The following is a 19,608-nucleotide window of genomic DNA, read 5'->3' as shown; positions in this document are numbered from 1 at the left end:
ATGACCAAAATAGCGTGGGCCTATGTTGCACCAAACCTGAGTTCCACTAGGTACAGTCAGGGTACAGCATCAGCTCTATCTTGGGTACTGCTCTCCCAAGTGCTCATCAAGATGTGACGGATAACCAAAATAGCGTGGGCCTATGTTGCACCAAACCTGAGTTCCATTAGGTACAGCCAGGGTTCAGCATCAGCTCTATTTCAGGTACTGCTCTCCCAAGTACTCATCAAGATGTGACGGATGACCAAAATAGCGTGGGCCTATGTTGCACCAAACCTGAGTTCCACTAGGTACAGCCAGGGTTCAGCATCAGCTCTATCTTGGGTACTGCTCTCCCAAGTGCTCGTCAAGATGTGACGGATAACCAAAATAGCGTGGGCCTATGTTGCACCAAACCTGAGTTCCATTAGGTACAGCCAGGGTTCAGCATCAGCTCTATTTCAGGTACTGCTCTCCCAAGTGCTCATCAAGATGTGACGGATGACCAAAATAGCGTGGGCCTATGTTGCACCGAACCTGAGTTCCATTAGGTACAGCCAGGGTTCAGCATCAGCTCTATTTCAGGTACTGCTCTCCCAAGTGCTCGTCAAGATGTGACGGATAACCAAAATAGCGTGGGCCTATGTTGCACCAAACCTGAGTTCCATTAGGTACAGCCAGGGTTCAGCATCAGCTCTATTTCAGGTACTGCTCTCCCAAGTGCTCATCAAGATGTGACGGATGACCAAAATAGCGTGGGCCTATGTTGCACCGAACCTGAGTTCCATTAGGTACAGCCAGGGTTCAGCATCAGCTCTATTTCAGGTACTGCTCTCCCAAGTGCTCATCAAGATGTGACGGATAACCAAAATAGCGTGGGCCTATGTTGCACCAAACCTGACTTCCACTAGGTAGAGCCAGGGTTCAGCATTTGCTCAGATTTATGTATACTAAAACCTTCTCCAGGATGTAACAAACACTTTTCTGAAAACCGCATCAAAGTCGGTTCAGCCAAACGCGAGATAATCGCGAACAAACATACATACGGGTCAAACTGAATACCTTTTTTTTGAAGGTGGTTAAAAATACTTCAACTTTGTCATTTTTGGCAGTAATGCAGTCGACAGGTATACTGCAGCAATATTGCAGCATGCACTACTGCCGACTGAATTACTGAGGCATATATCAAAAATTTGGTCAGCATCATCGTATTTGACATTTGCTGCAGTAATGTAGTCGGCGGTATTGTCGCAATATACTGCTTGCAGGCTACAAAACGCTCGTGATACTATTCAACGTCCATGATCATGCTTTCCAACGTCCAACGTTCAGTAATCGAGTGACCGCTCGCAACACGCGCTGTGTTGTGTGTGACTGCGCGGGCGTGATCAAAGCAGGTCGCGCGCGCGGCGCGCCGGCGGGCCGCTGCGTCCAAGCGCAGATCGCGCGCGCGCATCGCGCCCCGCTCACGCCGCGCTTTGAAAACGCTCATGTCTGACGGAGCCTTTAATAAAAACCGGGCAAGTGCGAGTCGGACTCGCGCACGGAGGGTTCCGTACCATAATGCAAAAAAAAAAAAAAAAAAAAAAACAAAAAAAAAAGCAAAAAAAAAAAACGGTCACCCATCCAAATACTGACCACTCCCGACGTTGCTTAACTTTGGTCAAAAATCACGTTTGTTGTATGGGAGCCCCATTTAAATCTTTATTTTATTCTGTTTTTAGTATTTGTTGTTATAGCGGCAACAGAAATACATCATCTTTGAAAATTTCAACTGTCTAGCTATCACGGTTCGTGAGATACAGCCTGGTGACAGACGGACGGACGGACGGACGGACGGACGGACGGACGGACGGACGGACGGACGGACGGACAGCGAAGTCTTAGTAATAGGGTCCCGTTTTACCCTTTGGGTACGGAACCCTAAAAACGTTTCTCGAAGAAACAGTTTAATTAAAATACACAATTTAACCGCAACGATTACTAAATTAGATAAATTCGCCCATTAAAAATCATCGTGTTGTGTCATTAATACAGTGTGTATGTATATATTTTCATAAATAGCTAGCCTTCTATACCTAGTTACCTACGTGCCTTATTACTTTAAAAAGTTTAAAACATCGGATCACAATTTAATTCATTAAAAAAAAACTTCAGTGTCCGTCTAAATAGCCGTTCCAATTCAGCATAACAACACCTTATAGTACAGAAAATATAAATTCGATTTCCGTTTACGTGGGATGCTCTAACCAACTTAATAATGCTGTTGAATAGGGCGCTACCGTCGAATGAACGGTCTTAGATATAAAGTGAATTCTGACTTTATCGAGCTGTATAACATTTTGGTCAGCTAGTGATGGGACGTGACTGCATTGTCGATAAAGATCTCGAATTCCGACGTTCGTGTCTTGTATTTCGCGTTCGGACTTGATGAAGTTATATAAACTTTGCAACCTGCATCGTCCCAAAACGTGTAACGTGTAGGATCGAAATGGGGATATTTGCATAAAAAACTGTTACATTAAAATGTAATAACTATGGTTACCTGATCGTATAAAACCGGGTTAAGCTGCAGTTGTGTCTACATTAATTTAAGGTAGTGCTTAATTTTACTACAAGAAGTATATCGACACTCCGACTTCTCTGGCTCCAAGCATAGGGCGTGGGCGCGTTGTGAAATTCGGCCAAACCCTGATCCGATAGGCCTTACTTATTTAGAAAACGGAACAACATTTAATGCAATGTATTGCTTCCTATCCGCTTTGATGTTACAAAGATAATTTCTTAAGTATACTATTGAACATATGCCGCCATAAAGAAAACATTATCTTAAGACCATTATTGAAAATCAGAGAACACTTACTTTATTCGAATAACCGTCAATAACGAAGAGTTACCATTACAACCTTACAGTACTTATATAGTCCTAATTGTAGGATCAAGTGCATAACATTAGCATCTAGCATGCAATAAAGAACAATCAGCCCATTACGCAAGCATCTAAACAAGACGCCCAATTAGATGACGACATCAGAGTGCAAAGAACCTAAACGAAGACCTTGACATGCACTTTTACTTTGGGATATGCATAATGTATGGATTTAACTATTGTTCCGAACGCTTTATTTAATGCAGTATTATTTTGTACTCTACTATCCATCTGCCGGCACCAGACATCACTAGTGACAGCGGCAAACGATTTAAAACATTTTTTTTTCATAAATGCTGCATTTTAAATGCACCAAACAAGAGTTTATTTGAAAACATAAAAAAAAAACAATGTTTCACTATTATTCAGCGCGCTACCTTTACCTGAACTGAACTAACATTTGCTTTCCCGGCGAGTTGTTGTTGTTAATTAACAGTAAATAATTAATCCTAAGGGCGGGCCGTGATCTTGGTGTTAACTGGACACGGAGTTAATTAACACCGAGATCACAAAATATACTTTCTTAAGTATATCAAGTAGCGACGAAAGTCCTGTGTGATGCAAATAATGCAATTTGGTAGTTTGTTAGGGACTTAACTATAGCGATCCCCGCCCCGGCTTCGCACGGGTTAACAAATTATAAACTTAAACCTTCCTCAAGAACCACTCTATGGATAGGGATATGTGAAAACCGCATGAAAATCCGTTTTTTTTAGGGTTCCGTACCCAAAGGGTAAAACGGGACCCTATTACTAAGGCTCCGCTGTCCGTCCGTCCGTCCGTCCGTCCGTCTGTCACCAGGCTGTATCTCACGAACCGTGATAGCTAGACAGTTGAAATTTTCACAGATGATGTATTTCTGTTGCCGCTATAACAAAAAATACTAAAAACAGAAAAAATATTTTTTTAAAGTGGGGCTCCCATACAACAAACGTGATTTTTGACCAAAGTTAAGCAACGTCGGGCGGGGTCAGTACTTGGATGGGTGACCGTTTTTATTTTACTCTATTTTTTGTTGATGGTGCGGAACCCTCCGTGCGCGAGTCCGACTCGCACTTGGCCGGTTTTTTTGAGTTTATCGTGATTCGTGAACATACAGACGTGACGCGGCGACGCAACGGGCCATGATGATTTCTATACGAACGATTTATACATTTATAGGTGTATTGTGCAAAATAACACAATTGCAGCCTTATTTGGCGTTTAGTAGTGAAAGCAAAATGTTTGTCTTGTTAAATGCGGTTTCCTTTTATTGACGCAGCCATAATATTCTATAGACAAAAGTATCCTTCTCACGTTCGTTCGCGTTTTGTGTTTGAGCAATTTCTTTTTACCGAGTTTACCGACGTGTTGTGTCAAACGATATTTAGTTTCCCTCTCCTGTGACACAAACACATCCTATGCGTGACAGTCATAAAGAATATCGCCACAGTCAACCCGCTTTTATAGATGCGCGGGTACAGGGAAGGTAATAATAATTGGATTGTAAAATATATAGGTCAAAGCAAACGGCCGCGATGTATGTAAAGACGGCTTTCAAACGTTGAATAAGAAAATATTTTCGACTAAATTGATCACATTTCGGGAGGTTCACAGAGGAACTAACGTGTTTGACGTTTGTATTAAGTCTACGCCGATATCGTCAGACAGTTTATTGAGATTTTGTGATGGGGAAAAAATGTTAAACTCGTAACAGGTGTCACGTGACCGTAAGACGTAAGATGGACACGTGACCTGATCGAAAAACTGTTGCAATGTCATTGAGTTTTTCTTTATTGATTTAAATGCCATCTAGTGAGTTTCCCTCTAACTGGTACTAATATAAGTCGAGTACTAACAGTGATGTGCTTAGGGGTTTCAAGTAATGCGACGAAATAACGCTAGATGGCGTTAACCTCAATTATACATAGTGCTGCAGACATTTTGCACTAGATGGCGCTGTTATTATTATTTTGACGTAAGACGCTTCGTAAGACGGACACGTGACCTGATCGAAAAACTGTTACAATCACAATGTCATTGAGTTTTCACTTCTGCCGGCACTCCCGGAGTGCAACCCGTTGTTTTTTTATATTGATTTAATTATTTACTTTATACCTAGTAAATTAAAAGTTCCTTATGGCAGTTATAATTTTGAAGTAGTTGTGCAACAATATATAATGCAATCCGTATATACCCTTATTCGTACGAATAGTTAATCAGACATGACAGCCATAATATAAATAGTTTTAATTATTAACAGTTCAACACATTTAGGTCGGCCAATTCTGTCCTTCCGGTGGACCTTGTGTCCAAAAGGGCTGGCGCCTAGCCAAACCAAAGGGCCTGCTGATTACTAACTACCTAAAAGAACAGTTACGTTCAACGGAGTGATGGTAATCTACTACGAGTAGATCCACGAAGATTTATTTTTATATACTTTTACCCATGTTTTTGGGTACATTAGAAACGAGTTGTAAGTATATTTATAAAACATTCTGTTTTCACGAGCTGTACAGAGCCAGCAAAGTGAAACCTATTTGCCGTATTTTATTTGCAAAGGGAATCTGTAAATACGTGCAATTCTTTTTTGAGTACACCTGACAAATTTAGGCGCCTGACACGAATGTTTGAAATCCGACGAAATGTAGTTCGACGATTTTTTTGGAATCAAAATTTCGGAAATTTAAAAACTTAAACAGGTCGTTTTTTGGAACTTTAATTTAAAACAAGCTAATGGACCACGTACGTGGTATTTCTTATATCCATCAATTGTGCAAATAAAAGAAGCAAATTGTCATATCATTATGTAGGTAATCATATTATCGTTATCATGAACAAAGTTCCGAAGAATAAGTTTTTGACAAAAATTTCATTTTTGGTACAAGCTTTTATCGCCGACTGTACTTTTTTTCCACATGCAACTAATACTCATCGAGACAATTCTAAAAACCCCAAACACAATTAAGTTTCGTTGTTTTATCACAGAGTTCCTATGGCCACCTCCGGTCTCCATCATCAGATCAGCTCGATGACACCATAATATTGCATTGTCACCCGACTTACGTATGTATGCAAAATTTCAGCTCAATCGGAAACCAGGAAGTGGATCGAATTTAACTTGCAAGATTTGATTACACACAGACAGACAGACAGACAGACAGACAGACAGACAGACAGACAGACAGACAACGGTCAGGTGAAACTAAATAAAAGCTTGTACAAAGTATAATATATTCACTTAGGAACCTTTTACCATTCGTCGGATATTTATCCAGATATCCCAGAAGTTTTTTAGTAGTCATTGTTAGGGCAAAGCTGATTATTTCGTGCGCAAGAAAACAAAAACCTATGAATATGCAAACACATGTCCTAGCGGCTACCTTTACTTGGGATCCCTTTTGACTCACGACACGACTGCGACTGATGTAACTAAATGCCAAAGCCGATTTCGATGTAACTAAAACCCGTTAGGCTACAACTATATACCACCCAATTTATTTCAAGTGTAGGTATTATACCTAAGTATATTAAACTTAGAAAGTCTATCTTCGTCAATATGCATTTACCATCAGCATTGCGATACAGCGAGGAAATGCCGCTAGCATGGTATAATAATATACTCCGCCTGGTACTCCATTCCGAGATTCGCGTATGACCTAACTGACACGCGCCTACGTCATCATGCTGTTTACAGGTTCTCAAACTTTGAAATGTGGGAGAATTTTAACCAACGGTGAAAATTATTTTAACGGCATTAATTTTAAGTTATTCATGTAGAAACATAGTAAAATAAAACAAATCTAATGTATTAAATTAAACTTTATTTATCTATACAAGACAAACGTTTGAAAAACTAATTCACAGTTACACATTAATTACCAAGCTTACGGCGTGAAAAGTTTGGAAAACACTGCGACTGCTGACACTGAGCGAGAAGGAAATAACAATTAACACGCGTTCGACAAGGATGACGGTCAGGGCATGAAGTTATCTAGATCCGAATTGTCAAATGTGCACAGCGCTATCCTGTGTTGCCCGTAGTATAAACAGAATTACCCGAAAGTCTGAAATTTCTTTCGTGAATCGGAATAGATATGGCTAACGAGTAATTAAAAATGACGTGTTATTGTAAAATTTAAGCTAAAATACATATAAATGAAAATTATAAAATTATAAAGAAATATTTTAACTTATTAACCATAGGTATAATGTACCCATGTAACATGTTATGTTGAAATAAAGTGGCAATGTTATTGTGACGTATGCCCGTGTCACTCTGGGAATGGAAGACCATGTTTTATTAGACCATGGCCGCTAGCATCCTTGGTACAATGCCTCAAGGGCCTATTTTATTAGATTTAAGCTACACTGAGAGAAAAATCACCACCAGGAATTAATAAACAGTTCTGTACTGGGGGAAAAAATGAACTTTTAGTAGTAATCATGGAAGTTTCGCTATTTCTGTAAAATTTATTTATTTCTACAAACAGCTCAGTAATACTAAATCTAATTTCAGCAAACAGACTTTAGTAAATGGAGCATTAAACAAAGTTCAGTATTTGTTACAATCCATTTTTATTACTACTAAAATTCTCCGATTTTTACTAGTAAAGTTTGTGATTTTTGGAAAAAAGCATCTGTGATTTCAAGTTATGATTTTAGTAAATGTCTCACTTACATAGTTTTGTAATATCTAAAAAACGAGTTCGCGGGAATAACATTACCCCATTTAAAATAACAATTCAGTTGTTACTATAGCGACATTACAAAGTTTACTGGTATTTAGTAGATAGACTTGTTGTGTTTATGTTCATTGTTGTACCAATCACTAAACGAGTTTTGTAATACCAACACAGCTACTTGCTACGTTCATTTGGTTAGAGTTAGTATTGTGTCGGATGTCGGGCGGGCGTGTCTCGTGTCTTCTTTGTTTAAAACATACTTCAGTTAAATAATAAATTTAGGATATATTGTGGGCCATGGACATATTAACCCGCGACCTACTGTGTAGTTGGGGTCTACAGGAATATATTGTTCTGCAACTTCGAGCTAGCTGTTGTTATTCTAGTGATAATGACATCAAAGGTAAATCTAAACTGTTTGCAATTCCAACCTCCCTAGCACAGGTGCGCCCCGAGAGCATGTTGCGCGCGTAATAACTACTAGTCTCTTTCTGACTGTATGAATAAGAAAGGAATGGGTAGAATATCTCGACAGGCTTTTATAGTGCCTCTTTAGTACAGAGATATACTACCAAATGCTTTTTTATTCATACAGACAGAAATAGAGACGGGTAGCTACCACGCGCGCGACATGCTCTCGCGGCGCCCGTTTGCTAGGGGCGGAGGAATTGCAAACAGTTTAGTTTTTGCCTGTGACGTCATTATCTCTAGAATAACAACAGCTAGCTTGGAATCGCAGTACAGTTTAGTAAAACCTATGACGTCATCGTCTCCGATATTGCTAAAGCACGCTTAGAATTACAAAACGGTTAGTTTTCACCCATGACGTCATCACCTCCGATATTGCTAAAGCACCTCTCGGAATAACAAAACCAAATTTCTGAAATTACTCTAGCATACTTCAAATTACAAATATAGAAGTTGTATTTCCTACTAAATGGAAATTGCAAAAGTCAATTTGTTCCTATTAGTTGACTCTCCTTGTCCCCGGATTAAGTTTTATTTTTGTAATTCTAAGTGTGTTTTTGTTAGTTTTTTCTCTCAGTGTAGTCATTAATTTATTTTAGTAATACCACTGTATATATCTTGTTTACCACTTTTACCAGATTAATTTTAAAGGTGCTTTTTAAATTTCGTGTGAAAGTGCACCTCCGTCAAACTTTTTAAGTACCTCTATACACCCGACCATATCGATAGGTAGTCGCGTTATACTGCTCAAATTTGCCTACATTTGATCGCTCGGTGTTTCGTCAAATCTGAAACACTGCTTCATTAAAAGATTCCCATTATATGACTTTACAGTAACTACACCGTAACGATTACGTGTAGTGTAAACTGCACTGCTAAGGTATGCCGTCCACGCAGCGCGGCGTTGTTATGTAACCTTTGACAATGTCACCCATGCTACCCGTACTGTTGATACAGTTGTTTTAGGTGGGACTTCTGTTACACCTACTATGAGTACGAGTTTTAAAATCTTAATAAATATGAATTTGTATGTATAATACCATTCCCATAACGTGTAAAGATGCTATACCTACAATGCAGTAGCAACTAAATACAATGAATTTGCATCCTTCACTTACGAAGCTGACGAAACGAACGAACGTTCAAACACCCATGGAATAATACCTGAAACGATATAACAAGAAGTATAGGCAATGAGAAAAATTACCATTGATAATTATTAGTGTCCGACCGAAACATGTTTTTTTGCCGAAACCGAAACCGAATGTTCGGCTTTGGCTCTAGTTTCGGCCGAAACCGAAACCGAACCTTTTGTAGACTTGTTAAAATCGTTGAAAAAATTTCATAAAACCGCTTTTACACACATATTATGGGGCTGTCAACACACAATGTCCTTGAAATTGATGTTACTTAAGCAGTTTTTTAAGAAAATTACTAGAGTTGGACCAAGATAATTCTGCAACGATTTTGATAACACACGCAGTGCAAGTGTTATTTTAAACGTCAAAACTTCTGTGGAATTATGACGTATAAATAACATTTGCACTAGTTGCAATGCGTATGCTATCAAAATAATCGTAGAACTCTCTTGGTCTAACTCTATTCATTCACCAGTCAAGCCAACATGTAGATACAGGGTCAACCAAAAACGCGAGCGCAGCGAGCGCGAATTTTTTGTTGACAATATCGCAAGGCCGGGTACCGATCTTCACCTGGGCCTAAACGTCCAAAGTGCCCCAGTGAAGCGAACTTTCATGCGAAGTCAAAGCCGTGCTTCAGGCTGCAGGATAAGTAGTTGAGCACAGACTCCAACCAATGTCCATTGTATTAAAAAGCGAGATATTTCCTTGAGCGCCGGTGGCCTAGCGGTAAGACCGTGCGACTTTCAATCCGAAGGTCGCAGGTACAAACTCCGGCTCGTACCAATGAGTTTTTCGGAACTTATATACGAAATATCATTTGATATTTACTATTTGCTTTTCGGTGAAGGAAAAACATCGTGAGGAAGCCGGACTAGTCCCGATAAGGCCTAGTTTACTCTCTGGGTTCGAAGGTCAGTCTGATGGCAGTCGCTTTCGTAAAAACTAGTGCCTACGCCAATTCTTGGGATTAGTTGTCAATTGGACCCCAGGCTCCCATGAGCCGTGGCAAAAATTCCGGGATTACGCGAGGAAGATGATGAGTTTTCTTATTATTCCTTTGCCCAGGCCCAGTAACATACGACAGTGCTATCTCATTTACTCCGATACAATTAGACAGTGTGCGCGTTATGGGTATTAACAGCCTCTTAAGACTGCATCGACCGTCTATATAGTGGCGCCCTCATTAGTGGAATTGTGTTTTATAATAAACCAATTAATTTATGTACCTATACATGAATCAGTATATGTAGGTACATATTAATATTGTTGTCCTACTTACTCCCCAACTTTTGGTCTTTGTCACATAGTTTAGTTTCATAGTACGAACTACCATTTCGTAAGTTTCGGCCTGGCCGAAAGGTTCGGCCGTTTTTTGGCCGAAACCGAAACTACAGCCGAAACATGATTTTTTGGCCGAAACTGGCCGAAACCGAAACCGAACCTTCGGTCGGACACTAATAATTATATCGTATGCCGAACAATAATACCACGCAAGCTTGAATTGAAACAACGTTGCATCTTCTGACTAAATAAGGAAGATATTTTTCTGACATTAAACAGGAACAAATTGTATACAGTTTAGGTACATACCAATAAAAGTAATAAAACACACTTGTAGCAGTGGGCACAACTGAATAAACATAACTTGAGCGTTGTTTCAATTGCATAGAATCAATAATTATAACATTAGTCTATATATTTGTCCAAATGTCCATACCCAAGTACACGTTTTCTTTGCAGAACTAAATGTGATAAAAACTGATTTTAGACGCAATGAAAATATAGTATAATAGTAGAATTTTGTCAAATATCGTGGTATTTACCGATTTTGTTGTACACAGTAATGACAATGGCAGATGTATGTAATGATTATTATGAATTGTAGATATTAAATAAATTGTACACATCATGCAACGGCAAATAGTAGACTTTTTGTCATTCCAAATAATCGCATTTCGCAATGCTTCTACTTAAATACCCATTAATTAGCTTTAAATAAATGGAAGCAATAACTGAGGAAGTTTCGGTCGCCTGCGCATGGTGCTGCAACGAAGGAAACTGATTATTGAAGAGAGCACGTGCATCCGCGAGGGGTATGGCGAAATGCATAGATTACCCGCTCCTTACGAGGCGAACAATCGGAATTGCCTGTCAGACCTGTATAGTCTAATATACAATAACTATCAATTAAATGTTATGTATATAACTAGGTACCTACAATGTGTAGATGAGCTCAACATATATGTTAAGCCTGTATCATTGCTTCTTGTCTACGGCTTTTTTAATTGCAGGTATAGTTAATGGAAGTACAGTTTTATAGAATTCTTAGGAATTGATATAATGATTGTATCATTCCATTACCTAACCACTAAATTGATAATTCCATTCAACAAATACAATACATGTCTGTTACGTCCTACGAGTATATGGCGCCAGTTACACCCGTAACATCTAAATCCAGTTACTAAATTGATTTGACCGATAATCCTTCTATGGGTATCTAAATAGACCACTTAGCCAATCAGTTGTATTGAAAACCGGTTCCAATCCAACCGTTATATCTGCAAATATCTGAACAATAAAGCAGTTTCGCCTCGCAAGCGAAATAAAATCAACAGCACTCATTACCCGCCTCGAAGCATTATGTTACTTGTGCCTGCGAGCTGCGGTGGAGCCAAACTATTACAGCGGCAGCGTATTACCTACGTACCTACTATATTAATTCAAACATCGGATTCTAGGGGGCAAATTGTATGACGGGATCCCTATCCGTCATACAATTTGCCCCCTAGAATCCGATGTATGTATATTATACACAGTTAAACAGTTACCAAGATTCGGACTCAAACTTACCTAATTATCAAATGGAATTAGAATTGGAATGATCTGGTGATAAAGATGAGCAATATGAATATGAGCATACCAAAAAACCGGGCGGTTAAATGTCAAAATCATAAAGGAAAATATAAAAGAAATGAGTCCCTTCTACTGCCAAACACGCGTAAGTGTCGTCGTGAGGGAACGTATAATTTTTTTTTTCATGGGTATATTTCCTTAATAAAAATCTTACGACGAACGTCTATGCCAGGGCTTTCCAAACCCCGCGACGCGTTCCAATCCGGCCTCTTGGCAATATTGTTTAAAATATGGGCTCTCTACCTTTTACCACCAACTTACCACTGGTAAAAAGTCCCTTTAGTACCGTTTGGTAACTAAAAATTGGTAACCAGCTTCGAAACGGGAAAGAAATACCAATTCGTAACTGGCTTCAAATTGGGACTTTTCCATTACCGATTTGTAACCACGTTTGGTAACCGGCTTCGAAACGGGAAAAATAAATCCCAGGTTGTAACTGGTTACAAAATGGGACTTTTGAATTACCGATTCGTAACCACGGTTGGTAACCAGCTTCCAAACGGGAAAAAATATCCCGCGTTGTAACTGGTTACAAAATGGGACTTTTGAAGTGACCATCTAACTTTCTAAGTGGTGACAATTGGCATTCACAGATTTTTGATAAAATGTACAGTCAGCGAGAAATTATCATTAAAACTTAAAATGAACGTATGCAATGACAATGACAATAAGTCTGAAGTGCTTTCGTATGTACACCGTTCTAGCCTCGAATTGGTACAATAAACTCCGATCAGTGAGTGACTCTGTCCCAATACGTAACCGGCTACAAACAGGTAATTTTGGATTCCCATTTTGTAGCCAGTTACAAAACTTATTTACCAAACGGTACCACTCTGGCCCAATTCGTAACTGGCTACATACAGGGAATTTTAGATTCCTGTTTTATAGCTAGTTACCAAATTTAGTTACCAAACGGTAACACGCTGGCCCAATATGTAACCGGCTACAAACTGGGAATCTTGATTCCCATTCTGTAGCTGGTTACGAAATTTTGGTTACCAAACGGTACTAAAGGAAAAAGTCATCATCTTCCTCGCGTTGTTCCCGGCGTTTTGCCACGGCTCATGGGAGCCTGGGGTTCGCTTGGCAACTAATCCCAGGAATTGGTAAAAAGTCCAGATGGGAAAATTGATTCCTAATAGTTACTATTGCAATATTCTTCATGGAAATAAGTACTTAACCCAAAAATATAATGCGAAAAAACTCTCCCAGTTCATGTCTTGTGCCAAACACTAAGGGTCAGGGTACCGCTACGCTAGCCGCGCCGGCGCCGGTACTCCGCTTTCTGCATGCTGCCACAATGAACGGCTTATGCAATTTCTTGTTATATAACAACTTAGTGACAAATTACCCCCTTACAAAACTAAGCAATAAAATACATATTAGGAATAAAAGACCGCTATCCGTGAAGTAGGCATTTGGGTCGAGAATGGGATCGGAGACCTGACACGAATTGGTAAAACAGCCGCTACAACAACTACCATAACCATAACATTTCTAACATTGTACCTACTCATCAATAATTTTAACTACTAATCATTCCCTGATAAATACACAGTCATATAATTATATTTCAGGCAAATATCTGTTAAGAGGTGACATACTGCCGGACACTGATGCGTGCTGGTTAAATTGGGGTGACCGCGTAACATTGGACACAAATTGGCCTCCAGCAGATACTGTTACGAACACATCAACACGCTGCATTACCCTTTATTGATAGAAGGTCACACTTATTACCATGAGAACTTTCATGTTTTATTTTCTGTTTTATTTAAGTATACACTTTACGTAGTAAAGTGAATTATTACGAATATATAATTAAAATTAATCAATCAATAGATAATAATAATCGTATACACATGTTTACAGTAATCAGAGTTTTAGCAATAACTGGCTTTAAGGAGGATATAATATTAAAAATTCTATACCGGCATATATCATATCAACTTACTAAGTTTGCACAACAGTTAATGATGAACCTCAGCGGTAATGCAGTTCATAACAAACGTATATATGAAAGAAAGCTTTTAGGCATGCAAGTTAAAAGCTGGTGTGGAAACAAATGTCAAGCGCGAGTCAAGGGTCTCAGCAGTACGTTCACCCAGTTTTGCCTCGGTGCCAACTATTATGGCCTCACAGCCTCACACTTGTGCACTTCCACTCACAGTGTCCTAACTAGAGATGTGCCGCGGAGAATGTTCTCGCTCTCGGAAATTCCTTCTCTTGAGAATTTCCGCACTTTCTCGGGAATGTTCTCCTAGACGAGAAAGTGCGAAAGTTCAATTTTTTTGTTAACATTTAAAAAAAAATACTCATAGCCTACTTTCTCATGAAATAAACAGGTACCATTATTATTTAAGTGCATGGAGAACACTTTTTCTTAAACAAATACCTATTTAAAGTTACAGTCTAGGTATTTTTGATTGTATTGATGCAACGTGCAACTCGTTCAAGATATTTACCATGTTTTCAACAACACTTAAGACAGTAATTAACATTCTTATCTTATCTTGCACGTGCAAAGCTACCTGCACCATCGGGGTGTTTTAGAAATTTTTATAACAATGTAACCCTTTGACCACACGTGTGATTTTGCGGAATAGATAAGGATAACCACCCACTCCAGCAATTTCCCCACTCTATTTATCTCATAAAAATTAGTTTACTAATTGTTTACTCAGTGTCGTCAAAGCTAATACACCGAGTAGTTGAAGTTTCGCGACAGTGTTGTTAGCAGTTAGGTACATATTCAAAATGAAGAAAAGTAAAGTTTTTGAATATTTCAGAACTATAACGGACGATGGCCGTGTTAAATATGTGTGTTTGTTTTGCGATGCAATGTATACTTGCAAAAATGCGACGAGATTCGTGCGGCATATTGTTTTTAACTGTAGCAAATGTCCAGTCGATGTTAAACGAGATTTTGAAAAAAAGGAAGATAAAGAAACGTACCAAAACAACCACCCAGGATTCTCAGGAGGTCCCGAAAAATGTATAGAAGAGAACTGTGTTAACAATGTTAACATTGAAATGAACAACACATTCAATGAGGTAAGTTATTTTTAAGCTTTCTTGTTTTAAACTAGCTCTTTTAAAAGTTGTAGTTGTAGGTAGTTTCGAATAATATGAAACCAAAAAAATTTAAGTCTCTTATCAATAATACCACTTGTTGTGTTGCGTTATGTAGTTATCTCTCTCTCTCTCTCTCTCATCTTATCAATAAAAATAATTCAAATTTGATTAGTCTTCGACTCTTCGTATCTACTCCTCATATAAATTTTGGGTATGATTGTATTTTGGTTGATGAAAGTTTCTAGTTGATTTTATTCCTTTTTTTAATGTGAAATGAATAATTTCCTTTGTGTATTCAAATACATGAGAGAACACATCCTGAAATAAATATTATATTTACTTATCGATTATATATATTGTTTCAGAAAGAAGCCCACAAAGCTCTAGCTAGAGCAGTTTACGTGACTGGTCAACCGCTGTCTTTATTTGAACATCCTTTGTGGAAGCACGCCCTTCAACTGTTAAGGCCAGATTTTAATCCGCCTTCTCGTAAAATGCTTTCGACTGTTCTTCTAGAGGAGGAATACGAAGATGTAAAACAAGAAGTCACAGCAAAAATTGAAGCGGCCAATGTGTTACATATAGCTGCCGATGGCTGGACAAATGTGAGGAAAGACTCCGTCCTTAATGTCATAATTTACACACCGAAACCATATTTTCATTCGTCGATTGATACCCAGAATAACCGACATACGGCAGAATATTTGAGTGAAAAGATAGGTCAAACTATGGAGGAAATCGGTTCTCAAAAGTTTCTTAGCATCATAACGGACAATGCTGCTAACATGAAGAAATGCGGAAAGTTATTGACTGAACAGTATGAAAATACTACGTGGGTTGGATGCCTTACACACACTTTAAATTTATTAATAGGAGATGTGCTAAAAATTTACTCCATACAAGAAAGTTTCAAAGCAGTCATAGGAGTTGTAAAATCCATTTTGCATTCAAACATCTACAGTGCAGAATTTAAAAAGATAGCAGCCGAAAAATCATTGAACGTCACACTGTTGTTCCCCGTCAAGACAAGATGGGGAAGTTATTTGCATTGCTTAGAAAACTTCATGAAGTCGAAAAGTATATTGCAAGCAATGGTAGTTAATGAAGATAACCGAGACCTGCAAAAACATAAATTACATATATTAAACGAAACCACGTGGCAAAATGTCAAAAACCAGATAACCTTTTTGAAACCGATTGTCAAATGGATCATGATATTAGAGGGAGACAGCTGCTCAATTCACCTGGTGCATCGAGCTCTTACAGAAATTGAAAATGAACTGGAAAGCGACAACTCTCAAAATGTTTTTGAAGAAAGATCTTTAACAGATCTGAAAATGAAGTTTAAAGCCAGAAAAGAAAACTGCGTGAAACCTGTTCACCTTGCTGCAGTTATCCTCGATCCGAAAAATCAGGGTGCCACTCTTAATGACGACGAAAACCTAGATGGATGTTCAATGATAATGAATATTGCCCAGAATGACGCAATTCTTATTCGAGAATTATCGAACTACAAGTGCCGAACAGGTCTTTTTGAAAGGTCATTTATTTGGCAAACGGCAGTGAATGTTGAACCGATCTCTTGGTGGCAAACCTTTTTTCCCAAATCCGTTTTGGCAAAAACGGCCCAGAAAATCCTATCAGTACCTTCAACTTCAGCGTCGGTAGAAAGGTCCTTTTCTACACACGGAAACATTCACACAAAGAAAAGAAACAAGCTCAAAACTGAAAGAGCAGCTAAAATATGCTACATATCCCACAACTGGAAACTGATGAATAAACCACAGAAGATAAATCCTGGAGAGCCAGTCAGAACTCATTCAGGTAGCGATATCGCGGAGGATTTCAGTCAAAATGTCGACGACGAAGCTTCTTGGGACTTATCGTTCGAATTAGAAAATTTTGATTTTAGATCCGTGACAGACCTGGCTGAAGAAACAGGTTCCTTCGAATAGACTGATTTTTATTTCTGTTTCTATTTTAAATTACATAGATAGGTTTATATTTCTAGTTATTGCTGATTCAAATAAAATAATGAATGACCATGCTGAAACTATACTTCGTGCTAAAATTATTGTAGTACTATTTATTTGAACTGTTGATTTTGTTAAATATATATGACATTACGTCTGCTTACATTATTCCAGATTTTTGTGCCTGTAGTTGATTTTTGTGTTATATAATTGTATTTTCCTGTGTTTTTTCACTTTTTATTTTATTGTTGATTTTTTGAATACTAACTTTGATTGTTTTGTATACCTTCTGTACTTTTTGATGATTAAATTATTAAAAAATATGTATATTGAAAGTTATTTTATTAGTATAAAACACCTTCCCCCACCTTGTTATCGTATAGTATAGTTATAAAAAGTAGGGGAGAATGTTCCCGGGAATATTCTCGTGGACAAGCGGAATTTGATATGGTAACGCTCAGACTATTACTTCAAGACAAAGTTACTTTACCGGAACCAATAATACTATATACAGGCGACAATCATTTATGCAAGAAAAGTCACAAAATGTACTTAGTCAATGTGCATTCTAAATAAAACGGATGAAAGAATATGCGAGCAAGTTCTCGAGAATCTTCTCGTGAGAACGTTCTCAAGAACATGCTTGGAAATTTCCCAAGATAGTAGAGAATTTTACCCTTAGAATATGTTGTTCCCTTTTAAATGCGTGTCAATGTATTTTAAAGCTATATAAGAAGAAATACAAATAAACAAATATCAAAATATGTGCAGAATGTATGTACTTTCTCGGATATTCTCGTTGCGGAGAAGGTTCCCGAGAATGTTCTCGCTATATTCTCCCGTTCGCGAATGTTCTCGAGAACGGCCCATCTCTAGTCCTAACTTTTGTAACACAATACTTAACCGGGAAAACGTGTAACTTGGAACCGGAGTAGCCGTTTAAGAAGTGTAACACTCTTAAGGTAGATGTCGCTGGGGTCCCCTTGACCTGTAATATGGTATAAAGATTTGCTGGCTATGGATGAGGTCTTGGTGGCTCAGATGGCAGGGCGCTGGAGTAGCGATCCAGAGGCCGTGAGTTCAAGTCTCACCCAAGACAGTAATTTTTCCACTTTTAAATTTATTCTAATACTTCGAACAGTTTTGGTAAGTCCGTTATTTTTTGTTCGTTCCGTTTCAGTGCCAAATCTACTACTTACAATTTAATCTACGAAACAACAAGAAATTGATTAATATTTTAACCACACTTTACTTTATATAGTTGCGGCCAGAAGCGTTAACATGATCAATTGCCTGATTTAATTTATTGAAATACATACTCGTACAGAACAATAGTGCTGCCAAATATTAAGGGCAATAACTGCGTGCGTCATACTTATGTATCTATACGTCAGCATTAAATTGCAATCCATTATTGCAATTGAGCATTCATCGCACAATATTGCTTGCAAGCTTGACGAATCTAAATGAATGTGCAATTACCACTTTTGTATCAGGTCTGCGACATACGAGTATTAACTAGGTGTTTTACAACTTATTTTGTCAAATGATTTGATAATCATTTGCGTCTCTTGTGGTAAATGCGTCTTTTGAAGATATCTTCTAAACGCAACATATTATGTTCCTGCGCTATATACATGTATTTTCGTTTGACCTTACATTTTCTCACAGGTAATTTTAAGTTAGTTAGCTCCTATATTTGCACTTTTTTGTGCAATTACCTGTTAATAAACAACCATGCTGTATATGTTAATAAACACTAAATAACCAACACAAATCAAAATATTTAAAAGTTATTTTTAATACAATTGCTCAAAAAGTTTAGTTGTCGTGCGTAAAGTTTGGTTTTTTACACTAGTGCTAAAAAGTAATCTGATTGATACTTTTTAAATAAATGAGTACTATGCGAGACCCGCTTATAAATGACCCACCTGAACAACGCGCGATTGGGCATAAAGGAGTATTATTCGAGACCCAATAGTATTACTTGAACAACGCGCGATTGAATGAAGCTGTCTTTCGTACACTGCACTTAAGAATATAAATGTAATTAATTAGAGATATATCAATATAAAGAAATAAAAAAAGATTCATGTTTTTTTACATAATTATATGTTCTGAAATAATAATACAATTTCTCTTCAATTGGCATAATGCTGACAACAGAATCCACATAAGTTATTAAATAAAAATGAGTGATTCAGACGATTTTGGTGTTAATTTAACGCCACCAGATATCAAAGCAAAGGCATCCGTTGCAAGTGACAGTATATTACCGGAAAAATCGAAAGCACGTTGCTGCCTATGAACATTTCGTCAACTGGAAACGAGAAAAGCAAACCGTATCATTCTCGGAAAACGTATTGTTGGCGTACTTTCATGAATTATCTGAAAAATATCAGGCACCAACTATGTGGTCAAAATACTCAATGTTAAAAACAATGATAAAGTCAAGTAACGAT

General features: G+C 38.0%; 1 protein-coding gene and 1 non-coding gene across 4 annotated transcripts in view; one reads left to right on the top strand and one right to left on the bottom strand.

The window, feature by feature from the left end:
- LOC134804355 (protein MTSS 2) overlaps positions 1 to 19,608 on the bottom strand; it is a 154,722-nt gene that overhangs the window by 94,291 nt on the left and 40,823 nt on the right. The gene's annotated exons all lie outside the window — the stretch shown is intronic.
- Trnaa-agc (transfer RNA alanine (anticodon AGC)) lies at positions 18,173 to 18,245 on the top strand. Its single transcript has one exon. It is a non-coding gene; the product is annotated as a tRNA-Ala (tRNA).

This window comes from Cydia splendana, chromosome 2 (genome assembly GCF_910591565.1).
Source record: "Cydia splendana chromosome 2, ilCydSple1.2, whole genome shotgun sequence".
Classification (NCBI taxonomy): domain Eukaryota; kingdom Metazoa; phylum Arthropoda; class Insecta; order Lepidoptera; family Tortricidae; genus Cydia; species Cydia splendana.
This window is presented reverse-complemented; position numbering and strand designations above follow the sequence as displayed.